Source organism: Odocoileus virginianus, chromosome 7 (assembly GCF_023699985.2).
Source record: "Odocoileus virginianus isolate 20LAN1187 ecotype Illinois chromosome 7, Ovbor_1.2, whole genome shotgun sequence".
Lineage (NCBI taxonomy): Eukaryota > Metazoa > Chordata > Mammalia > Artiodactyla > Cervidae > Odocoileus > Odocoileus virginianus.
The window spans coordinates 32,855,823-32,873,781 of record NC_069680.1 but is presented as its reverse complement, the minus strand read 5'-3'; the positions used below and the strand labels follow the sequence as shown (position 1 = coordinate 32,873,781).

Here is a 17,959-nt window from a genome sequence, read left to right as displayed (position 1 = left end):
CACGGCTCACGAGGGGACCCGGAGGCCGCGGCCCCACGCCCCGGGGCTGGGGGCACGGGCAGCGGTGCCAGGACGTCCACGGCGGGGGCAGCGGCCAGGGTGAGGCCCCCGGGAGACGGCCAGGGCAGGGTGGCCGGGACGGACAGCGAGGGTGGTGCTGGAGCAGCAGTGGGGCCCCGGCCGTCCACACCCGCCCCCCGGCCATCCTCCGCTCTGCGCCTCCCTTGGCGCGGTGACACGGCCGGCCCTGCAGAGCCCACCCTGGCCTCCCCCGCCCACCATCCCAGTGGCGGGCGACCCACGCGCAGGGCCACAGTGTCACTTCCCACGCTGCCTGCACCCGGCCTCGGCCACCGCGTCCTGTCCAGAGGTCAGCGAGCAGTGGGCGGACGGGCCGCGGTCCATGGGCTGAGACAGCTCCTCTGGGCACAAGGGCAGTGAGGTGCCCGACGGGAAGGGGCTGCACCCGGGGCTCAGCCAGCTGACCAGAGAGCGGGCTGGGGGGAAGGGACATGGGCCAGGCCCTGGAGCGGAGTGCAGAGTGCCAGGCGGGCAGGAGGGAGCCCTGCTCAGCGGCAGCTGCCCCTGACCCAAGATGGCGGGCGGCATGTCCAGCTTCAGGGAGGGTGCCTGGACCCGGCCGTGCCCCAGGGAAGGGCACGCAGTGACACCCGGCTCGCGCCTGCACTCCGCCTAAGCAGGGTACAGGATGCTCACCAGCACGCTTTCACTGCCCCCTCAACACCGTCCCGGACCCCCCATTTCTGGACTCTAGCCTCAGGGCTCTGGGAACCAGGCGGCAGGTCTCCCAGTGGGCACCTCACCCAACACCACACAGCCGGGCAGGGGCCCGGGCACTCAGGCAGCAGATCACCTCCACAACCAGGGCAGACTGCAGGCTGGTTTCCGGGCCTGGGGCTGGGACCGCAAAGGGCACCAGGGACCCCGGTCAGAAGCGGCTCTGGGCAGCCTGGGTCAGGGCACCAGACGGCCTGGCCTCAGGCCCAGGAACAAGTGACACCACAGCGCAGTCGCGTGAAAGCCACCACAGGCTGCGTGATGTGTGCGGCTGTCCCCGCCGCGTCTGGAACCCGGGACGACACACAAAGCCAGACCTTCATGAGGGGCCCAGGGCTCCACCCGGGCGGCTCCTCCTGGCATGCCAGGAGCAGCACAGGCCAGGAGGGGCGCGGACAGCCGCAGGTGGTCCAGAGGAAGCTGGCAGTTCACGACCCTGCTCAGGCCTGCGTCCTCCGGGCCCAGTCCCCCTTGTCCAGCAGCTCAGGCCCAGCTCCAGTCCGGGGGCGAGAAGGGCAGAAGGCATCCCGGAGATGGGCAGGGGATTCGCGTGGGCTCCTGCAGGTCACACCGCCACGCCGTGTGCAGAGGCTGTGGGTCCCCAGAGTGTGGCAGGGACCACGCCCAAGTCCCCAGGGAAGGCCGAGCGGAGCTGCTTTCCAGGGACGCCCCGCTGGTGACTCACGGAGGCCAGGACCTGATGGCCCAAGCAGCCGCCTCAGGCCGGGCGGGCCCTCTGGGCAGGGCCTTGCTGCCGCCTCCACACCCACACACATCTCCCTCACGAGACCACTCACTCTGTCGTGGTCTGAACTTAAGTGGTCTTTTAAGGCACAGAATTCACTCTTCACGTCACATCAAACTCCTCAAACACTTGACTCTGATCCCACAAATCTCGAAAAAATGAAGGATCCAAAAATAGCCCCCCCCGCGCCCCCCCACACGTCAGGGAGCCCCCGGTGGCCTGCAGGCGCAGACCACCCGCCGCAGGGCTCGGTGGGGAGGCCCCTCCACATGGAGGACAGGAGAGGGGGCTTCGAAAGACACGATGAGGCGCCGGGACGAGCTCACGCGGGAGTGGACGGGAGGAGACAAAGGCACGTCTCGCGTGAGAACCAAGGTGCTGAAATGACGGGTCCTCATTATGAAGCATCTGGGGAGGAAAGTGACAGACGCCTGCAGGAAGGGCCCCGCAGGCCGGGAAAGCAGCCGCCGTGCCCCTCTTCACAGCCTGCAGACCATGCGCCCCCCACGCCAGAGGCTACACGGGGTCCACGGAGGCTCTCCCTGGGCAGCCCAGGGACGAATGCACAGCCAGGAATGGGGCTCGGGGGAGAGAGCAGGTTCGGAGGAGCCTGGCCCCCGCAAGGAGCATTGGGGTGGGGGGTTTGGGGGGTTTGGAGGGCCCTGCAGGAAGTGGGAGAGGAGCCTGACGCCACGTCGGAGTTTAACCAGCACTCCCCCTCCTTCCAGGACAGGCCACACACACACACACACACACACACACACACACACACACACGCTTACATCCATGAGCTCATGATGATGCTAACCCCCCTCCCCCATGCCAGTCAGCATGGAGCCAGCATACCCCTCTGAAAACCGGTGGATGAAAAGAACGAAGCCTTCCTTCCCTCCTGCGTCTCTGGGGAAACGGGAGGGCGAGCCCCCCTCAGGGAAACATCAAGCCAAGAAATGGAGGCAAGGCGCCGGGACAAGACTCCGCATGGCCACACGGGAACCCAGGGCTTCCGGCTGAGACGGGAGGCGGGTAAGAGGCCCCCGTGCAAAAACCCAAACCAACTTCCAACCCAGGGGGAATCGCAGCAGCCGGACTCGGAGGCACAGAGTAGAAAGGGTGAGGGGGCGGGGGGCAGGTCACCGGGTTCACAGCTTCTGGGTCTAACCGGCAGCCGGGCGACCAGCCCACACAGCGCAGTCACACCTAGCCCTGGGCAGGGGCGGCCCGAGGCGTCTGCGGATGGCAGGAGACGCTTGGCCCGGCGGGTCCACGGGCTGGCTGCAGGGCGCCAGGAGGCCCCGCTTCTGCAGAGCAGGGCTGCGGGGAGGGCGGACAGGCTGCAGCGGGAATGTGAGCGGGGGAGCAGGGGCAGGCGGGCGCTCTGAGACGGAGGGGAGGCACCCCCTTGCCCACAGCAGGCGGCACAGCTCTGCCAGACTTTGCCGGATGGACAGAAGAGGGTGCTGTGAGGCCAGGAATGCGGCGGGCAGAGGAAAAGCAGGTCCCCTCAGGGCTGCGGCCCGAGAGGAAAGCGCACCCCCAGGAAGAGGCCCGCCCTCAACAGAGGCACAGAGCAGCCCAGAGCTGCGAGCCCCCTGCAGACAGAGGCAAACATCCAGACAGGCGCCGAGGGGAGGAGAAACGCTTGGAAACAGAACGAAATTAGAAGCGGACTCGAAAGAGAGACAGGATCAACCTCAGGACAGAAATGGGGAAAAGGACAAAATCGTCACAGGAAAGAAGGGCACGTTACAGAGCACCCGAGGGAGAACCGACTTCGAGGAAAGTTCAGCAGGGGCCACGCAGGGTGGAAAAACACAGAAAACGAGGAGAGCGTCAGCAAAAGGGCGGGGTGGGGTGGGCGTGGGCAAGGGCAGGGGGAGCCCCTGCACCCCGGTCCCCGGGGAGAGGGCGAGGCAGGGAACTCGGGGCCCAGGGAAGCCTCCCAAGGCAGGGGGAGCTGAACTCACACTGAGGGGCATCTGAGCCCTCGAAACAATCACCCCAGAGCAACGGACTCCCAGACACATCCCAGCGAAACACACAGTCCTCCAGGCCCCCAGGAAACAGAACCAGAGACCCACACCAGAGCCAGAGACCCACACCAGAACCACCGTGCAGGTGGAGCAGTGGCAAAACCACCTTTTATAAAAATCCTCAGTGAGAGCAAACATGAGCCAAGAATCACACAGCTCAGCCAACAGTCCTTCAAACGTCAAAGCCACAGAGGGCATCTTCATGAGTAAACTCGGGTGGGCTCTGTCCCCATGAGCCTGCGCGGAGCTCCACTAGAGCAGGCTGGGGAGACGCTGACCGGGGCCCAGGGCAGACTCAGGCCCGGCAGCCAGCAGCCTCGGAGCAACACCGCTGGGCAGGTGTGGAGGCCGCCCCTGGGAACCTGACCCCAAGCCAGGCAGCAAGTTGGACGGGATCGGGTGGGGAGCGGGGATGGGGTGCTGAGCCTTGATTTGAAGTAGCAATTGTAAGTCACAGTTTACAGCAGCTGTAACCCGCCGGCGGGAGTCCCCAGTGCAGGCGGATGGACAGCGCATGCTGCTCGGAAACCTACGCAGTCCCAGCGTGTCCACGCGGAACACGAAGGAGCAGGGTGTCAACCAGAGGCAGGCGGACTCAAACCTACAGAGCCCAGGAAAACACTTCACGAAAGGCAAGGCGCCAGTAAACGACTTCAAACAGAATGCAAAAGAAAAAGAGAAACAATCCGAAAGAAAGCAGAAATGGGGAAATAAAGGGACAAACCAGAAGGTGTAAACATAAAACAGACAATACAATGGCAGGTCCCAAACCTACCGTGTCGATGGTCACATTGAATGCTCACGGTCTGGACCGCACTGAATGGTAGGGCTGCCTGACTGCCGCGGACAGTGACGGCCACGGACAGTGGCGGCCGCGGACAGTGGCGGCCGAGGACAGTGACCGCCGCGGACAGTGACGGCCGCGGACAGTGACGGCCATGGACAGTGACCGCCGCGGACAGTGGCGGCCGAGGACAGTGAGGGCCGCGGACAGTGGCCGCTGTGGACAGCACAGAGCAGAGCGTCCACCACAGAAGTTTCTGTGAGACGAGGCCAAACTGGTGCCTGAGCCCCAGGGGCTGGGAGGTGCCTCAGTGAGCGGCAGGGGCTCCAGAGGACGACCACAGAGGGCTCAGAAGGGAGACGCACACATGTGCATGGCCAGTGAAGGGAACACACACACGAGTGCATGCACACACATGCACGTGTGGACGCTGCCCTGACAGACAGCCCAGGACAGCCCAGGACACGGCCGCGGGGCGCACCCTCTCCCATGGCCCACTCGGCAGGAAAGGCCATCACTAGGCCACACAACAAACCATAGGCTGCTGCCTGGCCTTTCAGGGATCACAGTCAAAGATGGAGAAGCTCCACACGGTCAGCAAAGACAAGACCGGGAGCTCACTCACTCGGGCTCAGATCATCAGCTCCTTAACGCAAAATTCAGGCTTCAATTAAACAAAGTAGGGAAAACCACTAGGCCATTCAGGTATGACCTAAATAAAATCCCTTATGTTTATACACTGGAGGTGACAAATAGATTCACGGGATTAGATGTGGTAGACACGGTGCCTGAAGAACTGTGGGTGGTGCTTGTAGCATTGTACGGGAGGCGGCCAAAACCATCCCCAAGAAAAAGAAATACATGAAAACAAAATGGTTGTCTGAGGACGCTTCACAAATAGCTGAGGAAAGAAGAGAAATGCAAGGCAAAGGAGATGCACTCATACCCATCTGAATGCAGAGTTCCAAAGAACAGCAAGCAGAGATAAGAAAGCCTTCCTCGGTGATCAAAGCAAAGAAACAGAGGAAAACAATGGGAAACACCAGAGATCTCTTCAAGAAAACTGGAGATATCAAGTGAACTTTTCATGAAAGAATAGGCACAATAAAGGACAGAGACAGGAAGGACCTAACAGAAGCGGAAGATATTGAGAAGAGGTGGCAAGAATACACAGAAGAACCAGACAAGAAAGGTCTTAATGGCCTGGATAACCATGATAAGTGTGGTTACTCATCTAGAGCCAGACGTCCTGGAGTCTGAAGTCAAGTGGGCCTTAGGAAGCATCACTACGAGCAAAGCTAGTGGATGTGATAGAATTCTAGCTGAGCTGTTTAAAAATCCCAAAAGATGACGCTGTGAAAGTGCTGCACTCAGTATGCTAGCAAATTTGGAAAACTCAGCTGTGGCCAAAGGTCTAGAAAAGGTCAGTTTTCATTTCAATGCCAAAGAAAGGCAATGCCAGAGAATGTTCAAACCACTGTATAATTGCTCTCATTTCACATGCTAGTAAGGTTACACTCAAAATCCTTCAAGCTTGGCTTTAACAGTATGTGAACTGAGAACTTCCAGATGTTCAAGCTGGGTTTTGAAGAGGCAGAGGAACCAGAGATCAAATTGCCAACATTCACTGGATCATGGAGAAAGCAAGGGAATTCCAGAAAAACATCTACTTCTGCTTCACTGATGACACTAAAGCCTTTGACTGTGTGTATCACAACAAACTGTGGGAAATTCTTAAAGAGATGGAGTACCAGACTACCTTACCTGTTTCCTGAGAAACCTGTATGCAGGTCAAGAAGCAATAATTAGAACCAGACATGGAACAACTTAGTAGTTCAAAATTGGGGAAGGAGAACAACAAGGCTGTGTATTGACACCCTGCTTATTTAACTTGTGCAGAGTACACCATGTGAAGTGCCGGGCAGGATGAAGCACAAACTGGAATCAAGCTATTTCAAGGAGATATATCAACAACTTCAGATATGCAGATGATACGACTTTCATGGAAGAAAGTGAAGAGGAACTAAAGAACATCTTGATGAAGGTGAAAGAGGAGATTTAAAAAATCTGGCTTGAAACTCAACACTCAAAAATCTAAGATCATGGCATCTGATCCCATCACTTCATGGTAAATAGAAAGGTGGAAGCAGTGACAGATTTTGTTTTTGTGGGCTCCAGAATCACTGTGGATACTGACTGTAACCATGAAATTAAAAGACGCTTGCTCCTTGGAAGAAAAGCTATGACAAACCTAGACATTGTACTAAAAAGCAGAGGCATCATTTTGCCAACAAAGGTCCGTCTGGTCAAAGCTATGGTTTTCCTGTTGGTCATGTATGGATGCGAGAGCTGGACCATAAAGAAAGCTGAGCGCCAAAGAACTGATGTTTTCAATTGTGGTGTTGAAGAAGACTCCTGAGAGTCCCTTGGCCAGTAAGGAGATCAAACCAGTCCATCCTAAAGGAAATCAGTCCTGAATATTCATTGGAAGGACTGATGCTGAAGCTGAAACTCTAATACTTTGGCCCCCTGATGGGAAAAGCTGACTCACTGGAAAAGGCCCTGATGCTGGGAAAGATTGAAGGTGGGAGAAGGAGGTGACTGAGGAAGAGATGGTTGGATGGCATCACCGACCTGATGGACATGAGTTTGAGTAAACTCCGGGAGTTGGTGATGGACACGGAGGCCTGGTGTGCTGCAGTCCATGGGGTCGCAAAGAGTAGACACGACTTTGCTGCTGAACAACAACCACCTAGTTGCTGTTTTCCCAGCCTCTCTGAATGTCCCCTTCCTCACTCGGTCACAGTGCTCAGGACGGACGCAGAGCAAGCACCGGATGGTGTGTCCATTCAACACCATCGCAAATGCCGCGGGGGCAGGACCTGCTGTCACCCGGGGGACCCCGGGACTAGGAGTGAAAGTGCCAGCCCGGAGCTCTCTGGGCCACTGAGGTCAGAGCTGCAGGCCTGCCCCCGCCTCCGGGAAGGAGCCTAGATGGAAAGCCCTTCAGGGAGGATGGCAGGGCTGTCTTGAGGGTGGACGGGAAGTTCCTCCAAGATGTGGGCAGCAAGCGCAGGCCACGACTGGTGGGGAGGAGCTCAGAGAAGCAGGAGCTGGACGGGCGGGGGCTCCTGGCCCTGGAGAGTCAGGGTCGGGGCCACGGCCGCGTGGGCTCTAACTGGCCCCACCCTGCCCACCTGGGACAGGGTGGCTGCCCACATCTGCACACACGCTGGGCCAACATTCTTCACCAAAAAAAGGAGCTTCTGCAAACTCTAGGGGGGAATCGTAGGCAACTGATAGAAATACACAGGTTCTTTCATAGAAAGGCTCAAGAAAAATATTTTGGAAAAGAGTGAATTAGAGATTTTTGGCAAGGAAGAGCTGAGGGAATTAAAAATAAAAACAAAAACACACCACCCAGCCAAACAAAACCAGACCCTGTCCTGACATTGTACAGGTGGTGAAGAGAGGGCGGCTCTGGTCTCCAGGACACGCAGAGCAGCCCGGCCCTGCTAAAAATAGCAGCAGCCAGGCCTTGTTAGGCCTGCTCCAAAGAGGAGTATCTGAGTTACCTAAAAAGGAATTACATCCTACAAAGAACCCAGTGCAGGCTGGACAGCCGAGATAAGGAGCCGAAAAGGGACAAAGGAATTTTCTCCAGAGGCAAGATTGCTATTTACCAGCTATGCCTGAGAACACCCTGCGGAGACGTCTATGACCCTCGGCCCCGGAGGCAGGGGTCCTCCGGACGCCCAGCCGCCCACCCTCCACCCCAGGGCTGCGTCGGGACAGTGTGGGGGAGGTGGGGGCCTGCCCCCCGAGAAGGAAGGCCTGACCAGACGCACTCTCAGAGCCCAGGCCCCACACCGCTGCCAGCCGGCAACAAGGACAGAACGAGACTCCGCAAGCCGCCAGCAGGCAGGGGGCCTGGCCATCTGAGCAGCGAGGGCGGCTCCCAGCCCCCATGTGGGCGGGAGGGCCTCTCCAAGTCCTTGGGGCTGGAAGGTTCCTAGTTCGGCTGTTGGCCCTGGGCACCCACAGGCCTGCCTGACCACCAGCCGCAAAGCTGAAGCAGTGTCTGGGGGCGAACCGTGGCTTTACCCCAGATCGGGACAGATGGACACGAGACTGTGCCTTTCAAAGGGGCAGAAATACGGAGCTTGGTCCGCTCTGAACACAGCCTGCTGCCTGGGCCATCAGAGGTCTCTAAGAATGACTTGATTTTCATTTAAGAAGCACCTTCCCCGCCAAGGGGCAAGCAGGATGGAAGCAGGTCCTGAGCCGACAGGGTGCACCCCGCCGCCTGGTTCTCCTCGCGGACCCCGGGGCCAGCTGATGGCCACAGCTTCCTGGTCTCAGCCTAGAACCTCCTCCTCGAAGCTGCCCGCTTCCTCAGGGTGGTTTCCAGTGCGCGGGGACACACGGTGACCACGGGCTGAGGCTGCAGAGAGTGCCCCCTGCAGCCTCTGACCACAGCAGCCCCACGGGTGTGAGCAAGCCCCCCCACTATCCACCTCGGGGGCCCCATGGGTGTGAGCGAGCCTCCCCAGTATCCACCTCGGGGGCCCCACGGGTGTGAGCGAGCCACCCACTATCCACCTCGGGGGCCCCACGGGTGTGAGCGAGCCCCCCACTATCCACCTCGGGGGCCCCACGGGTGTGAGCGAGCCCCCCCCACTATCCACCTTGGGGGCCCCACGGGTGTGAGCGAGCCCCCCCCCACTATCCACCTCGGGGGCCCACGGATGTGAGCGAGCCGCCCCCCCCAGTATCCACCTCGGGGGGCCCACCTCTCTCCGTATCAGAGGCAGACAGGAAGCCGCGAATCTGGCTTGGGGGGGGAGTCCGAGGACCTGGGTGTGATGCTCGTGTGTGACAGGCACTTAGAGGGGCAACTCAGGCTGTGTGGGGCAGACAGCACACCCGCCCCGGCCCGGCCGAGCCGCTAGACGTGACTGCACTGACCCGGCAATCCAGCAGCTCTTCAAGGCCAACGAGGATTGTCATCGGGCCCCCGTGGCCCCCTGGGAAGTATGCCCTCTTCACGCGCCGTGAGGGTGGGCTGCCGTCCGCGGGCACAGCCCAGACTAGCAGCATCAGCAGCCCACTGAAGGCTCGGCAGTTCTGCAGGGAGGACCTCGCACCCCGACACGGAGGAGGCTGGGCACTGGGGGCAGTTACAGACTCAGGCCGAGCCGAGACAAGAGAGCGGCGGGCACGGAGGGGCCCCACTGCCTGCGCCCCTGCCCCCTGGCCCCCAGCCCACAGGAATGCACCCTTCCTGTCCCCATGCCCCACACCAGCAGACTAGGGCACGAGCCTGGCTTCTCAGAGGCTGACAAAGAAAGCAGCGGGGACCCACCTCTGGCCTCCTTGGAGAGGGACACCTCCCTGCTTCCTTGGGACTTTCCTGACTGCTCTCATCGCTGCACAGACGTTCAGCTCACTTCAGTCGCTCAGTCGTGTCTGACTCTGCGACCCCATGGCTGCAGCACGCCAGGCCTCCCTATCCATCACCAACTCCTGGAGTCTACTCAAACTCATGTCCATTGAGTTGGTGATGCCATCCAACCATCACATCCTCTGTCGCCTCTTCTCCTGCTGCCCTCAGTCTTTCCCAGCATCAGGCTCTTTTCCAAGGAGTCAGCTCTTCGCATCAGGTGGCCAAAGTACTGGAGTTTCAGCTTCAGCATCAGTCCTTCCAGTGAACACCCAGGACTGATCTCATTTATGATGGACTGGTTGGATCTCCTTGGAGTCCAAGGGACTCTCAAGAGTCTTCTCCAACACCACAGTTCAAAAGCATCAATTCTTCAGTGCTAAGCTTTCTTCACAGTCCAACTCTCACATCCATACATGACCACTGGAAAAACCATAGCCTTGGCTAGATGGACCTTTGTTAGCAAAGTAATGTCTCTGCTTTTTAATATGCTATCTAGGTTGGTCACAGCTTTTCTTCCAAGGAGTAAGCGTCTTTTAATTTTATGGCTGCAGTCACCATCTGCAGTGATTTTGGACCCCTAAAAAATAAAGTCTGACACTGTTTCCACTGTCTCCCCATCTATTTCCATGAAGTCATGGGACCAGATGCCATGGTCTTGGTTTTCTGAATGGTGAGCTTTAAGTGAACTTTTTCACTCTCCTCTTTCACTTTCATCAAGAGGCTCTTTTGTTCTTCTTCACTTTCTGCCATTAAAGTGGTGTCATCGGCAAATCTGAGGTTGTTGATATTTCTCCCAGCAGTCTTGATTCCAGTTTGTGATTCATCCAGCCCGGCACTTTGCATGATGTACTCTGCATATAAGCTAAATAAGCAGGGTGACAATATGCAGCCTTGACACACTCCTTTTCCTATTTGGAACCAGTCTGTTGTTCCATGTCCAGTTCTAACTGCTGCTTCCTGACCTGCATACAGGTTTCTCAGGAGGCAGGTCAGGTGGTCTGGTATCTCCATCTCTTTCAGAATTTTCCGTAGTTTGTTGTGATCCACACAGTCAAAGGCTTTGGCATAGTCAGTAAAGCAGAAGTAGTTGTTTTTCTGGAACTCTCTTGCTTTTCCGATGATCCAATGGACGTTGGCAATTTGGTCTCTGGCTCCTCTGCCTTTTCTACACCCAGCTTGAGCACAGACATTAACATGTCTCATCAGATGTTGGCCACTGCTTCACCTCGGTGCTCCCGCCACGCTCACGTCTAATATAAACGGTTTCCTCAAGGCGCCCCGTGTGCTGCGCACTCACCGCGTTCACTGACGGTCGTTAGCAGCCACAGTTCTGCGCATCCCTCACGGCTTCCTGAACTGCCCGTCACACCTTCTGCCCAGGTGCAGGCCAGCTCCCTGCCTTCAGTCTGTAGGACTCTACTTCCTCTCTGGCCGGTGACTCCAGACTCCAGCGAGGACCTTCACCCCCAGCAGAACGCAGGCAGGCCCTGCGTCCCACTCCAGGGTCCCAGCAGGAAAGCATCTCGTCCTCCGGGAGCTGTGCCGTCAGGCTCAGAGCGTGAGTGCTCGTTACAGGAGCTCCTTCCACTCAGCTTGCTGGAAGCTTTCATCAGAAATGGTTACAGAATTTCAGCAAATGCTTTTCCTGCATCTGCAGAGATGATCGTGTGTTTTTTCTTCACAGTCGGTTGACGTGGGCGATCTTATTGATTAATTTTTGAATGTTAAGCCAGGCTTGTATGGCTTGGTGCTCACGCGTAACTTTTTGTTACGCTGCTGTTCGTATGCGTGTGTGTGAGTGAGTGTACTGCTTGCATTGTTACACACATAAACAGTTGTACATGTTTGATTTGCTGAAGCTCCTTCAACGCGGGCGTTTACGCCACGCAGGAGGCCAACCTGTGTTTCCAGACGACTCTGGCTTTGTGTCACAGCGTCACGTGCCTCAACCTTCCTGAAACGCTCAACAGAAACATCGGTGTGCCTTGCTCAGACGTTTGACAGAACTTTTCAGTGTTGAGCAAAACTTTAATAAAGAGCTCGTTTATTTCTTCTCGACTCAGCTTCCTTTGCTTTTCCAAAATCATCTTCCTTTCATGTAAGTGTCCAGATTTATTGGCAAATAGTTGTGCATGATAATTCCCTTACTATCTTTTTATTGTCCCCAGGATCTTCAGTGACCATTCCCCAGTGTCAAATTTCTGAAATTGATCATTCTTATCTTCTACTTTCAGAAATTAGATATAGAAGAGCAAGTTAAGTGGGAAGTAATCAAGAAAAAGGAAAAAAATAGAGAGTAGAAAACAATTGGCAGAATAAAGTGAAAAGCAGGCGCGCCGAGGCCAATACCGCTGGGAAGCCTCTAACCGTGCCGCTGAGAGAAGGGCCCGATGTCCTGCATCTGTGCCTGCCTGCTCAGTTTTCATTGGGTGTAAACATAAAAATGGTGCATTCCAGCTCACTGGACGCTAGCCTGGGCATCCTCACGGGCTTTACCTGTGGCCCGTGCAGCCTGGCCTCTGATCCCACAGCCACACCGTCCTGCCCTGCCCACGGCCTGAGGTCTGAAAACCAGCATTTCTCATACGCTTTCTGGTTTTAATTTGGTACCTGTTTCTGCGTGTACCCAGGTTCGATCTCTAGGTTGGGAAGATGCCCTGGAGAAGGGAGGGGCTACCCACTCCAGTGTTCTTGCCTGGAGAAGCCCATGGACAGCGGAGCTGGGCGGGCTACAGTCCACGGGCTCGCAAGAGGTCGCAAAGAGTCAGACGCAAATGAGCGACTTTCACTTTTCACTTTCTCCGTGCTAGCTGGAAGCAGATATTACTCATCACATTATTTTTTTAAATAATTCTCAGGGAAAATTGTGAAAGGCTTTCAAATGGGCATAACAGATTAGGGGCGTCCTGTCCCTCTGGGGGTCTCTCAACCTTAGTGACCCCCGAGCTGTTGTACAGTCCCGTGAACTCTGAACTCCAGCAGAAACGCAAGGATTCAGGACTGCAGGACGCCAGCGCCCAGCGAAGCACAGCTCGCGTGGCCGGTCCGGCACCCGTGGACGTGGGCTCCCCTCGGTGTCGCTGACAGGAGAGGCCGGTGTTCCCCCTTTGGACTCTTCTTTGAACCGGTTCTAACACCTTACTGGTTCTCTCGTTAGTAAATAACAAGTATCTGTTATCTCAATAAAAGTCGTCACCACTTGCTCATTTGTCATGTCTGTGTGTGAGCCAGCGCCCCGCGTGCCGTCAACACACACGGGTGATCCTGTGACCGGCTGAGGGCAGCACCTTCTCCCTGGGACACGCAGACGTCAGGCGGAAGGCTCTGACGTCAAACTCGAGGCAGAATTCCTCATCTCTCTGCGCAGTTCCTCACTCTCATCCAAGCGAGAGCTCAGCACCCCATGTACACACACTCCTGGGTGCTGGACGCAGCCGCAGGACAGGCCCACCCCACGCACACACACTCCTGGGTGCTGGACGCAGCCGCAGGACGGGCCCACACCACGCACACACACTCCCGGGCGCTGGACGCAGCCGCAGGACGGGCCCACCCCACGCGCACACACTCCCGGGTGCTGGACACAGCCGCAGGACGGGTCCACCCCACGCACACACACTCCCGGGTGCTGGACGCAGCCGCAGGACGGGCCCACACCACGCACACACACTCCCGGGCGCTGGACGCAGCCACAGGACGGGCCCACACCACGCACACACACTCCCGGGCGCTGGACGCAGCCGCAGGACGGGCCCACCCCACGCGCACACACTCCCGGGTGCTGGACACAGCCGCAGGACGGGCCCACCCCACGCACACACAGTCCCGGGCGCTGCACGCAGCCGCAGGACGGGCCCACCCCACGCACACACAGTCCCGGGCGCTGGACGCAGCCGCAGGACGGGCCCACCCCACGCACACACAGTCCCGGGCGCTGGACGCAGCCGCAGGACGGGCCCACCCCACGCACACACAGTCCCGGGCGCTGGACGCAGCCGCAGGACGGGCCCACCCCACGCACACATAGTCCCGGGCGCTGGACGCAGCCGCAGGACGGGCCCACCCCCCGCACACACAGTCCCGGGAGCTGGACGCAGCTGCAGGACAGGCCCACCCCACACACACACAGTCCTGGGTGCTGGACGCAGCCGCAGGACGAGCCCACCCCATGTACACACAGTCCTGGGCGCTGGACGCAGCCACAGGACGCGCCCACCCCACGCACACACAGTCTTGGGTGCTGGACGCAGCCGCAGGACGGGCCCGCCCCATGCACACACAGTCCCGGGAGCTGGACGCAGCCGCAGGACGGGCCCGCCCCATGCACACACAGTCCCGGGCGCTGGACGAGCTGCAGGACGGGCCCACACCACGCACACACACTCCTGGGTGCTGGACGCAGCCACAGGACGGGCCCACCCCACGCGCACACAGTCCCGGGCGCTGCACGCAGCCGCAGGACGGGCCCACCCCACGCACACACAGTCCCGGGCGCTGGACGCAGCCGCAGGACGGGCCCACCCCACGCACACACAGTCCCGGGTGCTGGACGCAGCTGCAGGACAGGCCCACCCCACGCACACACAGTCCCGGGCGCTGGACGCAGCCGCAGGACAGGCCCACCCCACTCACACACAGTCCCGGGCGCTGGACGAGCTGCAGTACGGGCCCACACCACGCACACACACTCCTGGGTGCTGGACGCAGCCGCAGGACGGGCCCACCCCACGCACACACAGTCCCGGGCGCTGGACGAGCCGCAGGACGCACCCGCCCCATGCACACACAGTCCTGGGTGCTGGACGCAGCCGCAGGACGGGCCCTCCCCATGCACACACAGTCCCGGGCGCTGGACGAGCCGCAGGACGGGCCCATACCACGCACACACAGTCCTGGGTGCTGGACGCAGCCGCAGGACGGGCCCACCCCACGCACACACAGTCCCGGGCGCTGGACGAGCTGCAGGACGGGCCCACACCACGCACACACACTCCCGGGTGCTGGACGCAGCCGCAGGACGGGCCCACCCCACGTGCACACAGTCCCGGGCGCTGCACGCAGCCGCAGGACGGGCCCACCCCACGCACACACAGTCCCGGGCGCTGGACGCAGCCGCAGGACGGGCCCACCCCACGCACACACAGTCCCGGGCGCTGGACGCAGCCGCAGGACAGGCCTGGTCACGTGTGTACCGCCTATTACAGCCGACTCCGCCAACCTGGCTCAGTCTGAAGAACGAGGCTTGGGGACCCCTGGAGGCCTCAGGTCTGGTGGCAGCCTCCTCCAGGGCCCTCCTGGGGACCCCACAAGCAGGGCCCGGCCCCCCGGCCCAGCACTGTCTCTCCAAAGCAATGGAGGCCCCCGAGGCCGTGTCCGGCCCACTCCCCCCACTGAGCAGCGCCTGCACATGGTGGGCACCTCCCAAGCCTCGTCTGTCCCTGCGAGGTCCTCACCCCACAGGCCCCCGGGACCTCAGCTGCCCCTCAGCCCACAAAGGCCCCGGCTCAGGCACCTCATGAGGACGGGCTGCAGCACACGAGCAGGGGCACGCAGACATCCAGGCCGGGCGTCTGGAGCCTGCAGCTCCAGAATGCGCGTTCAGGCAGGGGAAGCCACAGAGCAAGACAAGGCCAGGGAGCCCGGGAGGCTGGGAGGGCGCCGAGAGGGCCTCTCGAGCGGCAGCAACCTCCGGGACCAGGAGGGGGCAGGCGGGGTGGAGGGAGCAAGTGCAGGGAGGCAGGGAGGCCCGCGCAGACCCCCAGCCCTCAGCCCGAGACAGGAAGCAGAAGGGTGGCAGGACCGGGCTCCCTTTGCAGGGCGCGCCGCTGCTCTCAGAGGACGGAGGGGGTGAGGCAGCCCGGGGAGGTTCCGGGGGGCCGTGAAGGGCCCGGGAAGACTGCCGCTGGCCCGGAGGAGGGTGAGGCGGGCGCTAGGCCTGTGGCTGTGCTGGGCCCAGGAGTTGGATGCCCGGAGGAGGCCAGGGCCGGGACACACGTGGGGGGCGGCTGGGATGACGCCAGGCTCTGCGCCTTCTGGAGGGTGGCCCAGTCTCCGGGGTGCGGAGACCACGGTTGGATGGAACACGCGAGCACTGCAGCTCAGAGCTGAGTGCGAGAACATGGGCCGCGTTTTCTCCGGCTCCTACGTTTTCACAGGATCAAGTTTTACAAAAATGGCAGAAATTATTCCAAGGATTCTAGGACAATGAAGGTTCTATCCAGTTCTGTTTGTAAAAGCAGGTAAAGCCTCCTTTGAGAAATATCAGAACTGCATAATATAAACTCCAGGATTAAAATAATGACATCCTCCAGCCCCCTCCCCTGGACCACTGGTCACCTTGGTCTGGGCGAGGCTGCTCCGGCCCAGTCCCGCAGCTGCTGGACCGCGGGCGGCGGGGGTCACCCCCCTGACCGGGTCAGCCCAGGAAGTGAGGGGGCCTGTGCTGCTGAGGCTTCTTCCTCCCAGAGAGGCTGCGCCCACAGCCCAGGGGCTCTCCGCCCGTCGCACGCGCTGGTACCCAGGACTGAGGCATGTGTTCCGGGAAGGAGGCGGGCATCTGGACGCTGACTTAGAGGAAAACGCCTGCCCGGCCCCTGGGCTCCGCTTCAGGGAACAGCTGCCGGGCTGCATGTGCGGCTGGGAGGCTGGGAAGGGGCGCCCCCGTGGCCTGTGTGTCCTGGGCTCAGAGCCAGGAGGAGTGGGGCTGCCTGGCTCTGAACTCCCCCTGGAGCAGCAGCCACGAGTGTCCTGAGCCAATGGCGACTCCAGGCCGTCAGTAGAGCACAGGCAAAGGGGGCTGGAGGTGAGCCCACACCTCCAGCCTGCTTCCCGCGCCCAGGGGCTCCCACAGACGGCAGCCCCCGGGGACCCTCTTGGAGGGCGGCCCCAGGGGCTCCCACAGACGGCAGCCCCCGGGGACCCTCTTGGAGGGCGGCCCCAGGGGCTCCCACAGACGGCAGCCCCCGGGGACCCTCTTGGAGGGCGGCCCCAGGGGCTCCCACAGACGGCAGCCCCCGGGGACCCTCTTGGAGGGCGGCCCCAGGGGGCTCTTGGGGATGGCGGCCCCTGGGGACCCTCTTGGAGGGCGGCCCCAGGGGGCTCTTGGGGATGGCGGCCCCTGGGGACCCTCTTGGAGGGCGGCCCCAGGGGCTCCCACAGACGGCAGCCCCCGGGGACCCTCTTGGAGGGCGGCCCCAGGGGGCTCTTGGGGATGGCGGCCCCTGGGGACCCTCTTGGAGGGCGGCCCCAGGGGGCTCTTGGGGATGGCGGCCCCTGGGGACCCTCTTGGAGGGCGGCCCCAGGGGCTCCCACAGACGGCAGCCCCCGGGGACCCTCTTGGAGGGCGGCCCCAGGGGCTCTCAGAGGGCAGCCCTCGGAGGCTCTTGGGGACGGTGGCCCACGCCTTCACAGCCCTCCCGCCTGCTCCCATGGGGCCATGACCGCCAGGACCCCTCTGACCTGGATCCAGGCCCGCCACCCACCACCACCTCTGACGTGCTCCCGCCGTGTCTCACACCCGCCGGGGCCAGCTGTGAAAAGCAGACACCCAGAGCAGCGGTTCTGGCCGAAACCGATGGAGCAGGCTGCCGACGGAGAGCGGGGAGCAGACGGCGGGGACGGGGCTCCACACGCCAGGGCCTCTCATTCCACACGCAGGCTGGGCTGCCGCTGGGGCCTGAGCACGCCTCGGAGGTCACCCTCTCCGGGAAAGGGGCCTCGCCCACCCCACTGGGCCAGCTGCCTGCCGGGAGCTGACCCCACAGCTCAGCTGGCCTTCGGCCGGGGGCCCTAAGGCTGCTGCCCACCTGGGCGGGTAAAATCGGGGAAGGACGGGCTCGGAACCCCCCGTGATGGGAACCAGGCCCATGCCCCACCAGACACTCCCCTGGCACCTCGCGCCCCCCACCCTCCTGGGCCTTGGGTGGGAACCCGTCCCCCTTGGCTGAGACCACCAACCCTCCGACGGCCCAGGCCCTTCCTGCCGACCCCAGGCCTCTAGATTCCAGAGAGGCCCTGCTACCCAGCCCAGTCCCTCGCCAGTGGCTGGAGCATCTGGGGGATGTGGACCGCCCACACCAGCAGACTGGACAAGCAGCTGTCTCCAGTGCCAGCATGGATGGCAGGAGTCGGGGGACAGCCGGACACAGACGGCC

At 60.8% G+C, this 17,959-nt stretch overlaps 1 protein-coding gene across 2 annotated transcripts in view; it reads right to left on the bottom strand.

Annotated features, from left to right (window-relative positions):
* INPP5A (inositol polyphosphate-5-phosphatase A) overlaps positions 1-17,959 on the bottom strand; it is a 158,668-nt gene that overhangs the window by 84,149 nt on the left and 56,560 nt on the right. The gene's annotated exons all lie outside the window — the stretch shown is intronic.